A 17,679-nucleotide genomic window follows, 5' to 3' on the forward strand; every position below is an offset into this window, starting at 1 on the left:
AACACTGAATCAGTTGTTGATGGTCATCTCTTCTTTTGCTTCTGTTCTAAGAAGATAGGCAAACTTCTAAAACAATAATATAAAATAAAATGAGCAGACAAGCAAAGCACTGACCTGTAGCCATCGCCCCTTAATAATTTTCTGATAATATTTATGGATGCTCTTTGGGACCCAGGGATTTTCTTCTAGTTTAGGCTGATTCCTAGAGGCTGAAACCTTGCCCTGCAGAATGCCAAGTCCTACCTTATTATTTATTTTAATTAAAAGAATCTTTTAAGAAATAGAAGCCAGGCTAACAACAAAAAAGATGCCTCTGGACATGTCAGTCCTTGTGGGCCTTGTTTTATTTGTCCTGGATCCAGAGAACCAAAAATGAAGTGCTGGATAGGAGCATATGGTTCTTCAGTATTTCACCTCTATGTACTTTAAGAGTCACAAAAGTTGTCTCATTTTCTAAGTGCCTTGCCATTATGTTATAACCTTTCTGATTGAACTGCTTTGTGTGTGTGTGTGAGAGAGAGAGAGAGAGAGGGTGAGAGTGTTTGTGTGTGAATGTGTTTTAAAAGAGTTGTTCATTCTGTGTTTTCTTTACTTTACTTACTTTTAGTGTCACCCTGACTTAGCAGGGAAAAACTGAATAGCTGCTGTCGGTAGGGAACAACGCTTTAACTCTATCATAAAGAATTCATGATGTCTTAGAAATATCAATTAGTTGTACCTGGCTATTTTTGTAACTCTGGGTGAAGTGCTTTCCGTTGGCTCACACCATTAAGGGCTTTTAGAATAAATCTAGAATGCCAGCTTTGCCTCTTTCAAAATGTGTCCTGCAAATTGGAGAAATTTGATGAGTGGCTAATTTGTAGTAAGGCCATCACAATCTCTGACCTTTCCAAAGTACATTTTCTATTACTATTGAAAGATAACAATATGGAGTTATAACATAGGTCTATGACGGGAGGTAATGAACAGAGATAATGTTCAAATGAGGACAAGATATTGGAATAATTTAAATTATCTGATAGCATTTGGAAAACCCAATTAAAAGAAAGTAAACTAAGGACAAGGATGCTTTGATTTACTTGATTATTTGCGTGGATCAGTCAGCCCTAAAGGGAAGTTTAGGGGAAAAATGTAATTGAACTTGAAAAGGAGAGAATCAACTTCCTTCCTTCCTTCCTTCCTTCCTTCCTTCCTTCCTTCCTTCCTTCCTTCCTTCCTTCCTTCCTTCCTTCCTTCCTTCCTTCTTTCCTCATTTGTATTATGCATTGCATACTTCTTCTGACAGGGCTGTAGTGAGTTCCTGGATGATCTCCAAAGTCCTTTCTAATTTTCACATTTTGTAATTATGATCTCTACATCATACTTAGTGGTAGTCCTTTATCCTGTCTTGGTCAGGCCCCATCTCGAGTTCTGGGCACATACCTAGAAAGCATTCAGTGTAATAGGAACACATTCAGAGAAGATGATCAAGAATCAGGGGTGTCAAACTCAATTCCATTGAGGGCCACATCAGCATTGTGGTTGCCCTCAGGGGGACGGGTGGGTGTGGCCAGGGTGGGTGTGGCCTACTGGGTGGGCGTGGCTAGAGTGCGTATGGCCTACTGGGTGGGTGTGGCCAGCTCTACATCGTTCGCATGAAGGGTGCCTGTGGGGGCCCGGGCAGGAGTGGGACAGATCTGAGGGTCTCTGGCAGAAGGAGGGTCTCTGGGCCAGGGCCAAGGCAGTGGGGGCCGTTCCCTCACTGTTTCCAGGATGGCGTCGCAGGCCGCATGAAACCACTTCATGGGCCGGATCTGGCCCCCGGGCCTTGTGTTTGACATGTCTGATCAAGATGATTAAAGAACTTATAACTATAGAAAAGATTGAAAGAAGGAATATTTAAGTTAATGGGACTTTTCAGATACTGGATAGAATGTCACACATAAGAACATCAAGAGCTGTTATAGAACCCAGAATAATGGCTTTAAGTCACAAGAATGCCATAATAGTTATTTCTTATCATTCAGAAACTGTCAAAGTTATTCGGGGACAACACGTTTCTTTATGTACTTTTTCCTTTAAGCGGCTTTTTCTCAACCTTGGTGGAGCAGTGGGCTAATGCCTCCTTAAGTAACACCAGCTGCCTGCAATTAGTGCAGGTTCGCATCCCACCAGGCTCAAGGTTGACTCAGCCTTCCATCCTTCCGAGGTAGGTAAAATGAGGACCCAGATTGTTGGGGGCAATAAGCTGACTTTGTAATAATGCCGCTTGGGGGGGGGGAAGCCCTAATAAGCAGGCATATACATAGAATGAAGGCTATTGCTAAGCACATTGGTTTGTGCTTAAATTGTAAGCCGCCCTGAGTCTTCGGAGAAGGGCGGGATATAAATGGGATTAAAATAAAATAAAATAAAATAAAATAAATAGATGGACTTCAGCTCCCAAAATCCCCTAGTCATTACCCAGAATTCTGGGAATTGAATTTTACACATCTGGAGGAAAAAGAGGTTGGGGAAAACTCAGTTTAGACATATCAGAATATCAAATTATCTGAACTGGCATTGTTTTGAATTTTATTGAATCTGTATTTGGTGATATTTATATACTACAACAAGAAATTACAAAGTGTACCTTAAACTAGGTTTCTGAATCTGAAAGGCTGCAATTTTATAAGAATTATGCCAAGCAGAATTAGAGTAAAGCTGAGGTGTTGTCGGTTCATTAAAACCTGCTAAGCATAAATAAAAGAGAGTAAATACTCTTCACTGAAGACCTTCTCTAAATGATGATTAATTACTCTTTTAAAGGATTATTCTAGAGATATGCTAAATTACTCAACAGCAATTTAAAGCTGGCAGACAGCAGACATTTTTCCGTCTGTTGTGTTCCTGCCGGCCAGCTTTTCTTGGTCTCTTTTGTAGTCATCCTGCTTGAAAATGGAATTGGGATTGTTGTCCTCTAAATTTCAGCTGTCACGTCAAATTATGTCACACTGTTATGCTGGGCAGTAATATGGAGTGATGCAGTATGTCATAAAAAATGACTTGCTAACAGCATGCATGTCATACTTCCAATTATCGTACAATATTATAAAATAAGGAAACGTTTGTTGGTATTCCCTATTCCATTGCATGCCTTCAAAATAATATTTGCTCAGCCTGGGTTCATTTGCAATTGCAGAACTGCTGAAGAACAGCAATTGCTATGCCGCTCAGTGTCATGTCTACTTTTTTTTTTCCACGAGAGTGGGATGTTACCAATTTGGCCCTACTAGCATTAACATTTGCAGGAAAAGTTTTGCATCAACTACTGCCAGGGCTTTTTTTCTCATAGAACGCTCAGAACGGAGTTCCGGCACCTTTTTTGGATGGAACCTTGTAGGATAGGCAAGGTATGACGTGTGTGAGTTCCGGCACCTTTTTCTTTTACAAAAAAAGCACTGACTACTGCAATGGTGTTGCTTGTATGTGTGTATTGGGGTGGGGAGGGAATATGGTCTGGAGTGGAAAACCTGAAATATATTTCATAAATGTATCTCAGGTCCTGCCCTTGTGCTGAGGTTTGTTGAAGCATACATAATCCTGAGGACAGGATTTATAGAGCAAAAAGTGGCAGTGAGTCAGCCCAGTAAAAGATGATTTATTGCATTTGCAATCAGTTAGGGCTGCAGCCAAGGTACACACCATGTTAGTGTTTGATTCCATCAAAGGCTTATGACAAGGCAGTTCATGCTCTTAACCACAGGCAGCTGCACAAAAGGAGCAAAGACTTTTTTTTTTGCATTATGGCTATTGCTTAGAAGGGGGGAAAATACCTATGGAACTACTTGGACATATGCACCAAATAGGAAAGAATAACTGAGATGCACTTTTTTTTACTTCCATGCTTCTCAGTCTGCCTTGAAGGGGAACTCTGCAAAGTTTGCCACACCAAAAACAGAGTATAAGGTTTTTGTTTTTTTTTCTTACAGGAGATGTGAATGGATGCATCTTGCCTGGATTTCATCTGGCATAGAAATGGGTATCAAAGGACAGAAAAATTCATATTGTCCATTGAAAAACAGAACAAAACAGCCCTATCCTAAAGTAATGGCTGATAGCATTGATAACTCAATATAAAGCAGAAAGGAGAAGCCTGGGCGCTTCTAGATAAAGGATTTATGAGGTTTGAGGACTGCATTTGGCCTTGGAGTTACTTCCAAATAAACAGAGTGAGAGAGAGGGAAATCTCAAGATAGAAATCTTTTATCGGTATGCGTTTACTTAAAATTAAATGGGTGAGATAAAGTTTATATGGGGATGCAATGGCTCTGTGGTTAAAGATGCCGAGCTTGTCAGCTGGATGGGTTCAAGACCCAAGTGCTGCATGACAGGGTGACCTCCCATTACTTGCACCAGCTCCTGCCCACCTAGCACGTTGAAAGCAGGAAAATGCAAGTAGATAAAAGAATAGCAGAATAACAGGGTAGGAAGGGACCTTGGAATAATAATAATAATAATAATAATAATAATAATAATAATAATAATAATAATAATAATAATAATAATAATAATAATAATAATAATAGAGTTGGAAGGGACCTTGGAGGTCTTCTAGTCCAACCCCTTGCTCAGGCAGGAAACCCTATACCATTTCAGACAAATGGCTGTCCAGTCTCTTCTTAAAATCTTCCAGGGTTGGAGCATTCACAACGTCTGGAGGCAGGTTGTTCCTTAGTTCTAGGTTGCTTCTCTCCTTGATCAGTTTTAAAGAGATACTACTTTGATTGGAAGGTTATGGTGTTCTGTGGGCCTTTGGTCACATGACCACAGAAATGTCTTTGGACAATGCTTGCTCCCGTGACTAAAAAACAGACATGAGCACCACCCTCTAGAGCAGGGATGTCAAACTCGTAATGTCACATGACATGTAGCGACGTATCACGACTTTTTTTCCCATTGCTGGCAATGGGGTGGGCACGGTTTCAGCATGATGCATCCGTCTCGCAGGCTGGCAGTTTGACACCCCTGCTCTATAGTCAGATACAAATGGGCAGAGAAAACCTTTACCTTTAGAGCTGATACTATTTTGTCCCAATATTTTTAATAATTTCCTGCTTCTATTATTTTAGGAATTCCAAATTAGGAAGCGAGGCAATGCATGGGAGGACCTGGGTCTCCGGGTGTTAGATTATGTTGAAGTACACCTCCTTTCTATAATTATTCACCATTTTGGCTAGAGCTGATGGGGATTTTGAATCCATCAAAAATGAGGGGGTCATAGGTTTCTCTTCCCTCGCGTCCTCATTTTCCAGGCTTGCTCAGTACTTCAGAATCTCAATCCATTTATTAATCATTACCTCAAATGTCAATTAAAATCAAATTGTGAGCCAAAGTCACCGTGTCTCCTCTGGTAGTGGATTGCTAGACATTTTTTTCATGCTTCTTTGCCTATTACAAAGTAAAAAATAATAATAATTAAATACAGATGAACTTAAAAGAGGCAGGGGAAAAAAGAAAAGAGCAGAAAAAAAGGTGAAGTTTTGATAATTAGAGCACCTGTGCCAGCATATGAATGGAAATATTTGCATTTTAAAACATTCCCAAATGAACTGGATATGCATCTGTTTATCCTGAACGGGATCTGTTTTCAAGAAGAAACAAGAGCAGCAGTTGTGAAAAGACACATTATTAGCAATCCCTAAGATCTGTAATGATTTTAATAAAGAAGAGAAATGTAATGAATAAGGAGAACGATTTGACCTTCCCAGGAATATTAGATGGCAGATGAAAGCAAAAATCTAAAGAAGTCTTTGCAGGCACGGCCGCCTTATTGCATACCACAGTTAATTTTTCATTCATGTTTGGAATCACAGCTGCTAAGAAATTGCTGTTCTTCCCTTGTTATCTCAGCTGCTGAGATTTACTTTAGGGCGTCAATATCTTTTTCCTTTCTCTTTTAAGTTGAATTAAGGGATGAGGGAGTATTTTCAGAAAAAGCTGCAGCTGGGCCTCCCATTATAATCTAGGGCAAATTCTGGGTTTCTCAAAAACTTTCAGAAAAGTTGTGAATGTGCCTTCTGGTTTTCTCAGGGTGCTTAATCACTCTTTCAGAATTCCATTGGACTAAAACTTTGCTACTGGTGATGTTTTCTATTATAAGTTATTCCATCCCTCTGTGACATGGTCAGAAGCACCACAGGAGGTCAGTAGTACTGGTATGGAATAACTTCATGATTTTGTTTTAGATATGTTGTAGTTAATCATTCTGAGAGTCAGTTTAGTAATGTGGTTAAGTTATCAAGCTAGAAACCAGGAGATTCTGAGTTCCAGTCCATCTGGGTGTGCTTGGGCCAGTCCCTGTCTCTCAGACTTAAGAACATGACAATAGAAAACTTTTGAAATTTTCCAAGAAAACAGCTGTGACTTGTCAAGGCACTTGCCAGGAGGGAGGGAGGGAGGGAGGGAGGAAGGAAGGAAGGAAGGAAGGAAGGAAGGAAGGAAGGAAGGAAGGAAGGAAGGAAGGAAGGATGGATGGATGGATGGATTTTTGCCTCACATAGCATCCAACTTGAAAATTTCCATCTTCTCAAAATTTTACTTGTATCAGAAATACTTTTCTATCTTGGCTCTGCTTCAATATTCCATAACTTCACCTATTATTGATTTTAGAAAGAATGTAATCTCTGATTTATGGTTCCATTTTTTCTTATTCATGATTTTGTTACATTGGTACTAGCGTTCCTTTTTTGCTGTTTTTATTTCTCACTTGACATATCAAAATAAAAACTTATCTTGAACCAATAAAAAAAAGAGTGCCAATGTCAGTCTGTCTAAAGGTAGGCATTTTAATTATTCTTTTAATGGATTTGAGGCGTACAAATAATTCTTTGTTCCAATTTTGAACCTGTGGAGTGTCTATATATTTGTTTGTGGCATTCCTCTGTGGAAAGTATATGTGTTGATATTAACTAGACAATTTGTTGATATTAACAAGACAATGCAAATCTTTTTATTTCAATAAGATGTTGACACCAGAAGGCACTTGGATTAAATTTTCTCTTTAGTTTCTGATGTTTTTTGTTTTTGTTTTTTTAATTGTAACACTGATTCCCTGGGATAAGGTTAGGGAGGGGGACAGAGACAGAAACATATTTAGAGATAGAGATCTGTAGATATAGATGTATGTACATGTCTGCGCATATGTGTATATTTGTATTTCCCCCCCATACACACACACATACACACAAACACTTTCCTATACCTACACATGCATACACTCAATAGTACAACCAAGTAACTGGCACTGTGCAGGAACATCTGCACGGTGTGTTAGCTAGACCCTCTCAAGATTCCATAGAAAGTCATAGAGCAGCAGTCCCCAACCTTTGCGGTTTTGCAGACCGGTGGTGGCAGCAGGTGGTGGCAACCAGGGGGCTGGTTCTGCACGAGTGGCAGGAGAGCACGCTTGCACATGCAGCTTCATTTGCATAAGCAGTGGAAACATACACCCGCCGCTCACATAAATGGAACTATGCACATACACTCACCTGCTGGTTGTGTGGCCTGGTTCTGAACAGGTCCTGGCCCAATACTGGGCCATTCCCTGGAGGTTGGGGACCTGTGTCCTAGAGAATAACACTTAAATTTTGTTTCCATCCGACTTTACCATCTCTGCCATCTTTCTTCTTTTTTTGTTTTGGGTTATTTGTTTCTTTCGGGTTGTAACCATTTGCAAACTACAGAGTTGCTGGAAATTGGGTTGAATATATTTTTTTAAAAAAATATTACCAATATTGTATGCTGCCTAAGCTTCAATCTTCTAAAACAATCCTCCTGAATCTATTGCCTGCTTTTAGTGGGTTCTACGTAGTCCTTCTTTCTTACCTGCCCATTCGTATTTAATGCATGTATACACTTGTGTGGCTATCTGTGTGCATGATCAGGCATAAATCTATAACTTTGTAATGTATCACTGGTAATGATTGGGTAGTACAAGTTTTCGGTGGCAGTGTGAAAGCACCTGCCACATATTTGATTCTCTCCCCATGTCACAAAAACTGTTTTGACCATCTGTGCAACAGCTGAAGTAATCTAATATATTCTCTGCCTGGCTGAGGGCAAAGCACATGTGTGATGGTTCTAGCACTACCCAGCCACTTTCTTATCTCTGCGTGATAGGTAGACTTGAAACATTTCCACTACAGACCACCGCTTGTGATGACAGATGAACTAAGAAGTGAGTGATGGAGCTATCACAGTATCATTTCAGCACACAGCCTGGCCATTTTGAGTTAGGCACTATTCTGTTAGTATCTTCATCCACAGTGTGCTTAGTTGCTGGGTGAAATAGTCTATTATTGCCAGTTTTATTATTTATTCTGAGGAAAATATGGTATAAAAGTAAACTTTTATATATAGACTGAGTCAAAACTGATTGATTCTCTCTGCATGGAATAGTATTTGGGTGAAATACTATTTGGGTGAAATGGTCCACAGATTTTCTGCTCGTACGGTGTCCCATAGTTCATTTGTTGGCCACGAGAGAGACGGACAGAGAGAGACAGACAGAGGAGAGAGGAGAGAGGAGGGAGGGAGGGAGAGAGAGGGGGGGACAAAAGGAGGGAGGGAGGGAGAGAGAGAGAGAGACACTCCAGAGGAATTAGGGAACTATTTCCTTTAGCAGCTACAGCCTACTTTCCAAAATTCACAAAGTATCTGCCTGCCTCTTGACAAAAGCTTCAGTGTGGGTGTGTTTAGTTGGTTGTTGCTTTTCTGCCCATCATTGTGACAGCTAAAAGAGGCAAGGGGGCACCAGGGACCTTCCTGGAGGAGCCCTAAGGACTCTCTGAAGAGCAGTTGAATGAAATGCCTTAGAGCGAAAGGAGCCATTTATCAGAGCTAACTCTGATATAAAATATTTCTTTAACCACATCCTCCTTTACTTCATGAGCACTCTGTGTCAGTGAAGATAACAAGGGGCTTTCCAAGCTGAAACAATCCCAGGTTTTATTCTGGTTTGGGGTTTTGTTTTTTTTTTTTGCTTCAATATTTCCAGTGTGGATATGGGTTCACAGATTGCCATTGATTTAAAGCATGTGGGAAAAATCCAAGGAGAATTATATATCTTTCATAACTGAATGCTGGTCCTTGGTGTTGTATAGAAAAGCAGTTGTTCAGTTTAATGGAAGCACAGCTGGTGCTATGTGAAAAATAATCATTATTATAGAAAGCACATATTTTTCATGTTTCCTGACAGATCTTTCAGGGCAGGTTGGGTGTGGTTGCTGTAGAGTTCTCTTGACATGTCTTGAATGAGATGTTTAGCATTTTAAAAACTACAATTTTGTATTTTGGGGGGGGGGAATCTTGAATCATTATGTACTTAATGAAGGAGTGCAAGTTAAAGCAAAAGGAAAAGGCAGAACAATTTTTATTTTCTCACCTACTCAGGATTTTATGCCTTTATTTTTAGAAACACATGCAGACTTTTGGCATTTCATTGATTTTGCTTTGTGAGTGGCAGAGGTTGACAATGTTTAAGGCAATCTTTTCCAATCTGGTGTGCTTCAGACTGCCTGGGATTTCAATTCCCACCATTCCCGACAACTATGCTTGCTAGCATCTTGTCTCTGAATTTAATTGGATGAATGTTACTATTTTAACAAGTCACATTCTTCCTCATATCCCAGTTGTGCAATTAACTCACATTCCTAGTTTTTCCTCCTTCCCCCTACTTTATCTCTCTATTAGAGCTATTCCTTGACTTACAACCACAATTAAATCCAGAATTACAGTTGTAAGTCATGCAGGTCATCACATGACTGACCCAATTTTACAACAATTTTGCAGTGGTGGTTAACCAAATCTGTGATCCTTAAGTGAATTCCACAGTCATTAAGCAAACCCATTGACTGCAGTGGAAATTATTTTTTTTGACAGAAATAGGAAGTAAACACCAGTTTCTGGGGAAAAAATACAAAGAAATTGCGGTCACAGGAGTGCAGGACATTGCAAATTACTATAATGGCTTTTCTCCCAAACGTTGAGAGATTAGCAATTAGCACTTAGACTTATATACCGCTTCATAGTGCCTTACAGCCTAAGCAGTTTACACAGTCAGCATATTGCCTCCCAACAATCTGGGCCCTCATTTTACCGATCTCGGAAGGATGAAAGGCTGAGTCAATCTTGAGCCCGTGAAAATCGAAATCCTGGCAGTGAGCAGTGAGTTAGCCTGAGGGACTGCATTCTAACCACTGTGCCACCCGCATGGCTCTTAGATGATGTTTGCATGGATCAGTGCCAGGTTTGTTTTTATTGTTTTTCATATTTTATGTTTTCAAGTGTGTGAGTGTTTTTAAAAGATTTTATTGGGAGCTGCCAGAGTTGTTTGAATAATGGTATATATATAAATGTTTTAGATAAATAAATATTAAGTAAATAAAGGCAAGCCAGTCGCTGAGTATATACAATACAATGCAATCATGTGACTGTGTGGGGGAGAACTTTGAGTTCAATCATAAGTAACAGAATAACAGAGTTGGAAGGGATCTTGGAGGTCTTCTAGTCCAACCCCCTGCTCAGACAGGAAACCCTATACCGTTCCAGACAAATGGTTGTCCAATCTCTTCTTAAAACCTCCAGTGATAGAACACTCACAACTTCTGAAAGCAAGTTGTTCCACTGATTAATTCTTCTAACTGTCAGGAAATAAGTCAAGGATTATTTGTATCACTGATGTATTGTGTGTGTGTTTTTCTGTGTGTGTGTGTGGGGGGGGGGTGGGATTCTAGTTTTCTAGATACTTTTTGTAGCCAGTTCTGATTTTCCATTCCTTTGCAACCATTTTCTGAATCCTCAAACTTCATAACACAGGATACTTCAATGTAGGGTCCGATTCATGCTTCTGGATTCTTGGTGAATCCTGGATTCCAATAATCAAGGCTCTTCTGCTCTAGCTCCACTTATAAACACATATTGTTTTCATTTCAGGGTGTAGAAGGTTTGTGGGGTGAAAACTATTGTTTTGAAGTCCCCAACTCATCCCAGATAATCTCTGTTCCTTGATAACACTTCACTTATTCAAGTTTTTTTTTTTCAAATTTTCATCTTAGATACGGGGCCAAATCTGGCACCAGCTTGGTTGCTTAATCAATTCTGCTATGAATATTTCATTTATCAGTCTGAGTGAATACTTATAAGTGGAATCTAAATAGAAAAGATTTATGAGGATATGGTGGGCCATTACATTTTGCTTAGCAATTTCCTCCCTTTTAGAGAACCCCTATAGAGAAATTGCATTTATTGACAGTTTTTGCAATTCCTTTCTAAAACTCCACATACTGTGCTGCGTATATTTTTTTCTCATTCACTTTTGAATGACTTCCCTTCTTTTCTAAGTTAATCTCTTTTGCTTTTAAGTAGATATATGATTTGTTATAATTGAAATAACTGATAAACAGGGAGGGGAGGGAGAAGAGATTAGTTAAAAGTCCTAATGCAAAAATATGCATTACAAAAATTGTATTGAGGTATTATACATGCACCCATAAAGTGCAGAGTTCATTTATTTGGTATTCTGCTATAAGTTATGAAAGTCAAGTCTGATATTGTCTGAAATTATTTTTATTGAAGCCTAGCCTCTGATTCAATATGACCTGTTACATTTTTTTTGTTTCTTCATTACACAGAAGGTTTTTGTGTGGTTTCATTCTTGCTATTAATATATTAATTTAAATACATCTTTGTTTTTATGTTGGAAGAAAGATCCATGGTTCTGATATTATTTATTTATTTATTTATTTATTTATTTATTTATTTATTTATTTATTTGGTTTATATACCGCCCTACTCCCAAAGGACTCAGGGCGGTTTACAAGGCAAAATTTAAAAACAATACAATATAAATGTTGAACAAGAGGGGAGAGAGGACTGACCCCTGAGGAACTCCACAAACGAGAGGCCTCGGGGCGGACCTCTGCCCTCCCATCAACACCGACTGCGATATCCCCCAAATCTTTGATATTCTAGAAAGTCCATCAAGGGATTTATAATATAATCAGGATTTTTTTTCCAGATAAAAAAGAGGGGAAAAAATATAGGTGAAAGAAGCAAAGTAACCAGTAGAAGAGAAAATATGTAGCTCAGGATGAAACTGTGCTGTCCTTGGTGCTCTCTGAGCTTGAATGCTTTCTTGCAGACATTTCATTACTGAACTAAGTAATATCTTCAGTTCAAGAAAAGTTAACAGAAGTCAAATATGCAAAGGCATTATATTAATTTTAGTTACATTTAAGTTAGGCACACACTTTAATGAAAGTCACCTCTAGGCAAGCTGAGCATAATACAAGTCAAATAAATAAGCAAACAAACAATCAATTGTGTTTGACTTTTTATAAGGTTTGCACAACATAGGAAGTTATCCTATGCCAGTTTTGCACTACCATTATAGTTGAACCCAGACATTGAGTTTTATGGTTATGGTTCACATGGCTTACTGTTATTTGTAGACGACATTGTTTAACAGACCTTGGCTTAATATGATGTTGAACCCATCATCCAGAGACTATCTAACACACAACACTATTTGAAAACCAATGGGAGTATCCTTGCTATTTAGCTATGATACCAGCTACAAAACCCTGGTAGCACCCTGGTTAAAATGCAGTATTACGAGCAAACTCTGCCCAAAGCCTGGAGTTCGACCCTGATAGGGATCAAGATTGAATCAGTCTTTCCATCCTTCCAAGGTTGGTAAAATGAGAAGCCAGATTGTTGGGGGCAATGTACAAATAATGCTTACATTGTAAACTGCCCAGAGAGTGCTGTAAAGTGTATGGGGCAGTATATAAGCCTAAATGCTATTGTTATTGTTAATGCCAAAACAACTAGCATCGCTGTTTCTCAAGTTCCAAATGGAAAGTACATTTTCCCCCATCATCCTCTGCTTATACCCTTGAATAGAGCATGATAAAAACAATAAAGGAGAATAATACATGCCGGTCCAGTTAGTCTCTTTATTTAATTTGTTTTTAAATGTATGTGTTTCTCAGTTTGAATGATTATTCTACTCATTTTTCCTACTCAGTGCTTTGAGCCCAAATTTTAATTGTCCAAGAAGCATAACAGACTGTCAAATACTCTGAAGTTCAGGTATTGAATATCATTCATTGTTTTTGCAAGAATGGAGTGAACAAAAGGGAGGCATTTGTAATCTCAAGGATTCCCAATATTTATTTCTTTAAAGCAAATTTCTGATCATTTTCCTAAAGAGGGAACATTTATACAAGTAGTCCTCAACTTACAACAGTTTATTTAGCGACCACTCAAAGTTACAACGGCACTGAAAAAAATGACATGGCCATTTTTCACCCTTATGACCATTGCAGCATCCCTATGGTCACATGATTAAAATTTGGATGTTTGGCAACTGGCTCATATTTATGAGGGTTGCAGTGTCCTGTGATCATATGGTCACATTTTGTGACCTCCTGACAAGCAAAGTCAGTTGGAACCCAGATTCACTTAACATCCATACTATTAACTTACCAACTGCAGTGATTCACTTAACAACTGTGAAAAGAAAGGTCATAAATTGGGGCAACATTCATTTAACAACTGTCTCAACTTAGCAACAGAAATTTTGGGTTCAATTGTTGTTATAAGTTGAAGACCACCTGTACTTCAAGGCCTTGAGCCTATGGCCCTTATTCTGTCTGTAATTGATCAACTGAACTATTGTGGGAAAAAGGGTGGGGGGGAGGAAAAACCCGGGAAATGATCCAGCCAAACAATTGACCAGCATCTTTGCATAATAAATTGGGGCAAAGTCAGTAATAATGCAATCACTATAATGAAAAGTACAACAATAAAATTCATCTATTGATAATGTTGACTACTGAGGATAAAGTAGTCAATGGAACAAGAAAAATGCTTGCGTCCACAGCAGCGGGAGGGGCAGGATGTTGAGACACATGCTCACAGCAGTGAGAACAAATTTTGCCCAACAACATTGAAAGAGAGATACAATTCTGAGAATAACTGATTGGAATTTAAACTTGGAAAATATGCAGCAATGGCAAAATTAATGCTATATAGCCCCAACAGAAGTTGAACCAAATTTAAGCAAGAATCCATAAAATATATGACATAGCATGGCAGATATAAATATTTATAATCTGGCTTCTAAGGGGGACTAATAAGCAGAAGCACAAATAGGAGGAAGTTAGAAACCAAGAAACCTTTCCCCTTTTCTATTTTACTTTTAGTTGTTGCCTATTTTGCTTTATCTCTTTTCTCTTTTTTCTTAATCTTTAAAAAAAGTAATAATACTGTACAGTCGAGACTTTATTATTAAAAAAATCAGCTTAAGATAGAAACCTCTATTGTACAATAAACATTTTGATATAATTTAAAATTGTTTATGAATGTTATATTCAGCTTTAGGCATAAAATATAAACAAATCTTATGTTTATTAACTTCAACAAGAATTAACACTGATATAATAACTTTTTTCTATCTTCAACTGTCTAAGTTGTATAAAGATTAGAGTTTTAATAATCTCTAGTCAATACTGTATATAAATACCACTATATCAAAATAATATAACATCTTATAACAATATGTATGTAAATCTTTCCAGATCCATATTTTATGTATTGTAGGTATATTTTATAATAATACAGTAAAACATATTTTTACAAAGTTACATGTTGATCATGGTCATGTGATAGAAATGTTTATGGATATTCTGTCATACAACTCATGGTTTTCCCACAGGAGCTTTTTCAAGAATAGAATAGAATAGAATAGAATAGAATAGAATAGAATAGAATAGAATAGAATAGAATAGAATAGAATAGAATAGAATAGAATAGAATAGAATAGAATAGAATAGAATAGAATCTGGAAGGGATATTGGAGGTCTTCTAGTCCAGTCCCGCGCTCAAGTAGGAGAACTATATCATTTCAGACAAGTGACTGTCTAGTCTCTTCTTAAAAACCTGCAGTGATGGGGCACCCACGATTTCTGGAGGCAAGTTGTTCCACTGGTTAATTGTCCTCACTGTTAGGAAGTTTCTCCTTAATTCCAGGTTGCTTCTCTCTTTGGCCATTTTCCAACCATTGTTTCTTGTCCTGTCCTCTGGTGCTTTGGAAAATAGTTTGATTCCCTCTTCTTTGTGGCAGCACCTCAAATACTGGAATACTGCTATCATGTTGCCCCTGTTTCTTGTTTTGTTTAGACTAGCCAAAGCCAAGTCCTGCAGCCGTTCTTCATATGTTTTAGTCTCCAGACCTTTGATCATTTTGGTTGCTCTTCTCTGAACTTTTTCCAAGGTCTCAACATCTTTTTTGTAGTATGGTGACCAAAATTGGCTGCAGTATTCCAGGTGTCATCTTACTAGGGTTTTATAAAGCGATACTAATATTTTGCGTGATCTTGATTCTATGCCTCTGTTTATACAACCCAGGATTGTATTAGCTTTTTTGGCTGCTGCTGCACACTGCTGGCTCATAGTCAAGTGGTCATCCACTAGGATTCCAAGTGTGATTCCTTCTCATTGTGATTCCTTCTCACAGTTACTATTATTGAGCCAGGTCTCTCCTAATATGTACTTGCACCTTTGATTTTTCTTGCCTAAATGTAAAACTTTGCTTTTCTCCACATTAAAATTCATTTTGTTTGATAGGGCCCATTGTTCAAGTTTGTCAAGATCTTTTTGGATCCCAAGTTTGCCTTCTGGGGCATTGGCTTTTCCTGCCAGTTTAGTGTCATCTGCAAATTTGATGAGTTCCCCTTCAATTCCCTCATCTAAGACATTGATGAAGATATTGAAGAGTACTGGACCAAAGATGGAGCCTTGTGGTACCGCACTGCTTACTACTCTCCATGTGGATGTAGTGCCATTGAGGACTACTCCTTGAGTATGGTTTGTCAGCCAGCTACAGATCCATCGTGGTGGTGTTGTCTATCCCACCTTTTTCTAGCTTACTAAGCAGTAGGTTGTGGTCTACTTTGTCAAATGCCTTACTGAAATCTAAGTATACTATGTCCACAGCATTTTGCTAGTCTACTAATTTAGTCATTTTATCAAAGAATGAAATAAGATTGGTTTGGCATGATCTGTTTTTGACAAAGCCTTGCTGGCTACTGGTTACATTTTTGTTTGCTTCTAGTTGTTCGCAGATCTGTTTTTTTAATATCTTTTTCAGGTTCTTCCCAGGTATTGATGTTAGACTTTTGCAGTTCTGGCTGAATGGTTGGGAATGGAAGGGGAAAAAAGGTTCTACACCCATTTGCACTATTCAGGTGACCCTAAGGGCCCAGATAAACCTCCAAATGGCCTCACTACTCTTAGAAAGAATGCTAATGCCCAGATGACTGAAAAGAATGTAAATCCCTCTATTCCCCACCATTCAGTCAGAACTGAAGAAGGTTCTTGGATGAGAACTGAAACGTCTTCATGGAAAAACAAAGAAAGTCCAGTTGCTTCTTGAAAAACCACCTTTGTGTGCTTTTTTTTAACATACAAATGTAAAAGGATTGGGAATTTGGTGCCAAAGGATGAGCACCATTTTGAAATTCTTAAGATCCCTTCCAGATGCCACTGGGAGACAGATGAATCTCAAATGGCCAGGAGAAACACTTCACTGTAGAATACTTTTTTCTAAAATAATGATAAGATCAGCACTAATATGTCACATGGAGTAGATAACACCTTATGAATACTTAAGATAGCTCTTTAAGGTTAGTCCATACTATTTATGTCATTTGGGAAGCTAAAAATAGAGGCTTGACTAAGCCCATCTACTGAGTTTGTGACCACAGTGTGACTTTGAAAGGTGCAAAGTGTGTCACAACCTTGATTCTACATTCTAGTGTCACTTTAAACAGCATTTCTGTATTTATCCAGATAATAAGCTGTTATCCTTAATAATTGCTAACCATTCTGCACAAACCAGACTGTAAAAGCTTTCTATGCCAAAAAGAAATGCACTTAGACAAAGAAGTGTGTATTGGGGACTGTATTCCCAAATTAGTGGGTGGTGCCAGAAACAAAACTGACTTTGATGTCATTAATTCATGTCCACAAAATTAATCTTTGTTAACTTGGTTACTCATCAGTCACCTATTTAATAATCTTCCTCATTTGTAAGCTTAAAAAATACAATTTTAGAGATCTCAAGTACATGTGGGTTGTCAGCCTGTGAAGCTCTGGAAAAGACTAAATTTAATACATGGATCTGGAAAGCTCATTAGTTTGGCTGAATATTATCAAGAGGGGTTGAGGAATTTCTCTGGTTTATTCCCTGTTAATTCAGGTGGAATCCTATTTAAAGAGCTAAGCAGGGGTTAAAATTTATCACTGTTGCCCATGAGTCAATTAAAATCTGTCTTATGACAAAGAAGAAAGGAGGGCTTTGTCTGCAATGACAAGCACTCTGCTGGCTGTCACCAAAAATCATGAGCTTGCCTCAGGGAGACCTCACCACCCACCCTGGTGAGATCCATGAAGGTGTTAAGACCTGAATCTTGACTTAATGTCACTATCTCCATATGTAGGAAACCAATTGCTTAGAATTCCTATCCTGTCACTCTGTGGGATGTGATCTGAATCTCTTCTACTGCTTGTAAGAGAGCTTGGCCATGTGTTGCAATGCATGCCGTGAAATTATACGAAGATTAAAAGTAGTGATTTAATACCAAGCATCAATTT

The 17,679-nt window shown here is 38.4% G+C and overlaps 1 protein-coding gene across 1 annotated transcript in view; it reads left to right on the forward strand.

The window, feature by feature from the left end:
* FHIT (fragile histidine triad diadenosine triphosphatase) overlaps nucleotides 1–17,679 on the forward strand; it is a 1,015,625-nt gene that overhangs the window by 334,514 nt on the left and 663,432 nt on the right. The gene's annotated exons all lie outside the window — the stretch shown is intronic.

Source organism: Vipera berus (genome assembly GCF_964194415.1).
Source record: "Vipera berus genome assembly, chromosome: 2".
NCBI classification, from domain to species: domain Eukaryota; kingdom Metazoa; phylum Chordata; class Lepidosauria; order Squamata; family Viperidae; genus Vipera; species Vipera berus.